Here is a 6,041-nt window from a genome sequence, read left to right on the forward strand (position 1 = left end):
TGTTCCAGAGGTCCTGAGTACAATTCCAGCAACCACATGGTGGCTCACAACCAGCTGTAATGGGATCTGATGCCCTCTTCTGGGTAGGTATGAAGTATCTATGTTCTCATATACATACAAATAAATAAATATTTTTTAAAAAAGATTCAGATCTAGAGAGAAAGAAAGAAAGAAAGAAAGAAACAAACAAACAAACAAAGGAGGAAAGGACAGGACACATCCCTTGGGTATGGTGGAGGAGAAAGTTTATTATAGACATGTGGGAGAGCACAGCCGGAGGTGGAGACAATCTGAGAAAGTCCAGAGTGAACAAGACTAGACAGAGCTTGGCCACGTGGCAAGGGGGGAGGGGATGCAAGGGGGAGAGAGGGAACCAAGGTACAGTAGCCAGGAGGGCAAAGGTACAAGGGGACAAGTAACCAAAATGGCTGGCTGGAGAGTTTGCGTAGGGGGTAGAGTATGCCAGCCATAGACACGGCACAAGGAAAAGGTTCTGAGTAGCCTGAGTACAAAATGATGGAAGACACACAGTGCTCTGAATTCAGATCCCTGTCACAGGGCTTGTTCCAAACAGAGTCTAATCATCTTATTTTCTGATGAGGACATTTGTGCATGGGAACGTAGGGATTGAGGGACAATGGGGAACCTGATGACCAGGTCTGCTTTGATATGTTAAGTAGGCACCTCAGAGCTTTGTCCTGGGTTTGAAACTTAACACTGTCCACTATAAAAAGCTGAATGCATTTATTCTCCAGTGCTTACAAAGTGTAGGATCCTCTATTAGGAACTGGAGAGATCCACTAACAGTACGTTTCCTACTTCAGCCCAACAAAGAAAATAAGTTGCATATACAAATTGCCATAACAGAAGGAAAACATAGTAAATGTAGGGAAGGTCCACAAAGCTGAGCTCTTTCGTCGTCGTCGTCTTCATCGTCTTCTTCGTCGTCGTCGTCGTCGTGGTGTGGAGGGTGTTAACTGTGCTGAGTTTTGGAGAACTGGTTGGATGTCGGCATTATCAATAGGTGAGACGGTCTGTAAACAAAGAAGACATGGCCAAGAACAGTGCATAGCAAGATATATGACATATAGACCACGGACGGAGTCAAACATTAGACAAACCCACAAATAAGTTCAACAGTTCCTGTGCTATGCCCAACACTTAGAGACATGGGCAGCAGCACAAGGAAAAGCTTCTGAGTAGCCAGAGTGCGAAATGAAACCAAACTCTAGCAACAGGGTTTATTCTGATTGAGAAGTGTGGCAGGTTGAGCCTTGAAGTAGAATGAGATCAATGCTGGCTGTACTCTTAACATCTGTGGTTTTCAAATATTTCTATAATGGACTCTGTAGGGTGTGCCTGTGTGCGTGCCTGTGTGTGTGTGTGTGTGTGTGTGTGTGTGTGTGTGTGTGTGTGTATGTGTGTGCATGTATGTGTGTGTGTGCATGTGTGTGTGTGTGTTGTAAGCACAGTGTACTCATGAATGAAATTCTCAAAATCATTTTTAAAAAATTAAATTTAAAAATCTTAAATTTAAATTAAAAAATATGTTCTATAGGTGGGGGCTGGCAAGGTAGATGGCTCAGCACTTAAGAGCAGTTGCTTCCCCTGTGGAGCAGCCCCCAGATCCTTGTAAGCCACATCTTAAGGGTACAACACCCTCTTCTGACCTCTCTGGGCACCCACATATGCATATGCACATATACTCACACAGATATGTACAAATGGCACACTCGTAAATAAAAATGTTGAACTATAAATAGTTTGTAAGTTCTCCAGGCAACGTCCCTACTTTCTGCATAATGGACTGCTATGGAATTAAATAAATAACAGATGTGAAGCATCTAGCACAGTGTGAGGCTTGTAGAACACAAACCGTAATTTCCTTTGGTGAGGGGCTTAGATTGGGTGGGGGAAAGGTTAACGAACTGTCTAGAAAAGAAGAGGTCAATAAAGATTCTGAAGAGGCCTGGGAGAAAGGGCCCAATGGTTTTAAAGCTCTTGACTTTACAACACACCATTTTAGGGGTGCTGGTAAAACTACCCACCAAACTGGTTGTTGCCTATCCCTGAAGAACTCAGTGTTCCTCCAGCAGCACCAGAAATGCAATTAGCAGAACTGAGCTTGTGGGTGGAACAGTGAGTAGGAGCTGAGCAGAGAGGAGAAGCAGCACCCTGGGCCCCTGCCCAGATTGTGGAGGATCTCAGGAGTCAGGAGGTGGGGAAAGATGGCTCCAGAGAGAAACATTTTTAATTCTAAAAGCTCTCTTACATTAGGAAAACCAAACAGAAATCCAAGGTACCTTTTCAGATTCTCAGACTTGCTCTTTTAACCTAAAGATGCTCTATTCAAGCCAGCAGAGGAGATGCCAACTCACATGGGACTTCACACAAATGTCCTGTAGCTGCCCCTAGATAAGTCTCACCAGTAAATAAAAGGAAAAGCAAAAGTCCTTTGGTGAGCCCTGCTGTGCAATGTGTCTGTTTTGTTCTCCTCAGACCTGCACAGGGAAGCCACACTGTCTCTGTGCTGGGGAAAATCCCTGCTTTCTGGAGATGAATGAGCTTACCCTGAACCCTGATGGAAGACACACTGTGCTCTGAATTCAGATCCCTGTCATAGGGCTTGGTACAAACAGAGTCTAATAATTTTATTTTCTGATGAGGACATTTGTAGGGGAGAGTGCCTCACACACAGTAATCAAGTGCTCTGCCTACATTTATTTTTTGTTTGTTTACCTACTTATTTTGAAACAGGGTCTCTAGTAGTCCAGCTGTCTTGAAATATGTATACTAGGCTGGCCTCAAACTCACAAAATGTGGCCTGATTCTGCCTTCTGTTTCTTTAACTCTAAGACTAAAGGCGTGGGCTACCGCAGCCAGTGTTGGCTTCTTGAAGAGACTACTACAGAATCTCTTAAATCCTCAGATCCTAAACTTGATGATTTGGGGAACAGCCCAGACGATTCCAATCCAACCACAATATTATCCCTGGTATCTTTTTGTTTGTTTGTTTGTTTTGTTTTTGTTTTTCGAGACAGTCTTTCTCTGTGTAGCCCTGGCTGTCCTGGAACTCACTCTGTAGACTAGGCTGGCCTCGAACTCAGAAATCCTCCTGTCTCTGCCTCCCATGTGCTGGGATTAAAGGCGTGTGCCACCACTGCCCGGCTATCCCTGGCATCCTATAGCTGCCATTTTCATTTGTCTCACTGGGGGAAGGAGAGGTGGTTATCCCCTCATACCGAAGTGGAGGAAAGTTAGGCAGGGTTAGGGCAGAGCGTCATTGTGTTTTGATTTGGTTTGGTTTTTGAGATAGAGCTTCTTTGTCCTGTAACCTGATTTGTAGACCAGGCTGGCCCGAACTCACAAAGATCCACCTGCCTCTCAAGTGCTGGGATTAAAGACATGCGCCACCACTTTAGGCTAGAGCTTCGTGGGGAATGATAGAGGACGTCAGCTTAAATTTCAAGCTCCTAGGATCAGCTCTTAAAATCCTCACTTCCTGTTTTAGCTGGGGGCTGGCCCATGAGAAAACAGCCCTCTAAAAACAGCAAGCACCGAATTCTCTGTGCTGTGCTTCCCACAGCAAGGAACTCTGAACAAGTCCAAGGCCTCCGTGGGTCCTACATCAGAACTTTGCAGATCCTCTCAGGGCTTCAAAGTCATCAGAACCACAGCTTCTGGAGGGCAGAGCCTCAGCAACACCGGCTTTCAGGACACAGCCTTGTTCCCCGGGTACCTCGGGTGGCCTCGGGCTCCTAGGTGTCCTCTGGCTGGAGGGTGAGGGTGACCGCCTGTAAGGAGCAGGTGCATGGGCCTCCTGGAGCTGAGAGGCGGCTGGGCTGAGGTAATGGCGTGCAACTACCTCACGCCCCACTAGATCTCGGAAACAAGACATAAAGCTGGGGACTTGAAGGGTCTCGAAAAGATCTTGCGCCGGGGCGCACAGGCCCCGCCCACTCGACACTCAGTGGCGACGCGCTTCCACGCCCGCGCATGCGCGGTGCCAGCACGTGCAACATCCAGAAAGGCCGCTAGGGGGCGCGACGGAGCAGTGCGGATGTGCGCGTATGCACCAAGACTGCTGCCTTGTGAACCCGGTTTCCTGCGCGTGAGACCCAGCTTGCACCCCACTCTGTGGCTGGTGCCTGTAGAGCCCGGGCCGAGTAACTGCACCACCGAGTAGGTGGTGACCCCCCCATATCTCAGGAAGACATATTTGAGTGAAGGAAGCCTGGCTTGAGAGACTGGGCACGTTCAGTGGGGAGCCCCACTTCCCCCACCTTCAGGACCCCTTTTCAGAACTGGCCTCACTTTCCGCATTAATATCAAGGAGACAGAACTGGGGAAGAAGGCCAAGGCCAAGGACAGCCACAGAATTTCCAGCAGCCTTAGAGGAACTAGATTTGGCCACAGAGAGGATGCCAACTGCAATCTGTGCGTTCCAGAAGTGCATCTCTTCACCTGTGGCCATGCTGAATGGGAGGTGGAGGATCAACAGCAGTCCTGTGTCCTCACACCGTTGGGCCGCAGGGGCAGGAACACATCATAACATCACATCCTTGCCTACGCAAACACTGCCACCTGCAAACTGGCTTCGTCAGGTGGAATATCCCACAATGTCACAGGGAATCAGAGACAGGGTGTAGACTGGGCTTCTTTAGTGCCTACATGGATGCGAGATCCAACGGGCCTTATAGACAGGGCCAGGCTGATGGACTGAGCTTCTCCTCCAGGTCCTTAGCTCTCAGGAGTGGGTCACAGTTAAGAGAAGACAGAGACTCAGATACACCCCATCCAGCAGGTCCGGGAGCAGGCAGGAAACTCCTGCTGGAATCTTCTGTTTCTTCATGCTGCTCTCTGCCCAGGATCTTTAAGTGGCCTAGACGCCCTGGACTTTTAAAGCCCCATATCCTCTCTTCATCGTCTCTGCCACAAGGGCGTTCACCTTCCTGTGAGTAAAAGTCCTCATCTTCCCCAGGAGCCTGTTCAGCTATCAAAGAGAAGCTGAAGTTGCTCTCCCTCCCTAAGCCTGACCTTTTCTGGTGTTCTAGTGAAGAGCCCTGACTCTATGGAAATACCCTTTTCAACAAAGGTAATACATTACTGTTCAAACAAAAATTTAATGATTTCAATTCATTGGTTCTTTACAAATGAGAAAAAAGAAAAATCCTGGAGGACTAAGGCAGGAAAATCACTTTAATCCAGGCATTCCAGACCAGCCTGGCAACACAGCAAGACAAGAGGGTAAGAAAATCTTTTGTCCTGATGTCTTACTCCTGGGGTCTTCCCTGATTAATGCCACTCCTATGCTTTGGGTCCCCACCACATAGTTACTTCCCAAGGTCAGAAATGATATCTTGTAAATCTGAAAAGTTCCAAATCTTTTGAAATAGTACTGAGAAAGTCACTAGCACTGGAGTTAATGGAAATATAACAGATATTGTCATACAAATATTTCACAAAATCATGTTTTGTTTGGTTTTTTGTTTTTGTTTTTGTTTTTGTTTGGTTTTTCAAGACAGGGTTTCTCTGTGTAGCTTTGGCTGTCCTGGAACTCACTCTGTAGACCAGGCTGGCCTCGAACTCAGAAATCCGCCTGCCTCTGCCTCCCAAGGGCTGGGATTAAAGGCGTGCGCCACCACCGCCCGGCTTGTTTGGGTTTTTGGTTTGTGATTTTTTTGCTGTTGTTTTATTTTTCTTATGTTCATTTTGTGTTTGTTTTTGAGACAATCTCAAACTATATCCTCCTGAGCACTGGGCTTACAGACACAAGCCACCACACCAAGCTCAAAATCACCTTTATTCGTGCTTGAGAAATGCATACTGTGTACCATGGGCTAATGCCCATGGTCAGCACCATAGGCTATAGTAGAGTTGGACCTGGTGCACACCTGGAGTCCTACCACTTGGGAAGCTGGGGCTTTTAGCTTATTAGTCTTTTAGATGCTTGTTTGTTTTCTAATGAGAGATAGAGAAAAGGGTATGTATTTGGGTGGGTTGAGTATCTGGGAAGAGTTGGGGAGGAAAACTATAATCAG

General features: G+C 47.0%; 1 long non-coding RNA gene across 1 annotated transcript; it reads right to left on the bottom strand.

Moving 5' to 3' along the window:
• Positions 1 to 223: 223 nt before the first annotated feature.
• Positions 224 to 4,193, bottom strand: LOC116086281. The gene is made up of 2 exons (XR_004116857.1): positions 3,740 to 4,193; positions 224 to 1,034 (listed from the first exon to the last, which is right to left on the bottom strand). It is a non-coding gene; the product is annotated as an uncharacterized LOC116086281 (long non-coding RNA).
• Positions 4,194 to 6,041: the final 1,848 nt, after the last annotated feature.

Source organism: Mastomys coucha, unplaced genomic scaffold (genome assembly GCF_008632895.1).
Source record: "Mastomys coucha isolate ucsf_1 unplaced genomic scaffold, UCSF_Mcou_1 pScaffold12, whole genome shotgun sequence".
Lineage (NCBI taxonomy): Eukaryota > Metazoa > Chordata > Mammalia > Rodentia > Muridae > Mastomys > Mastomys coucha.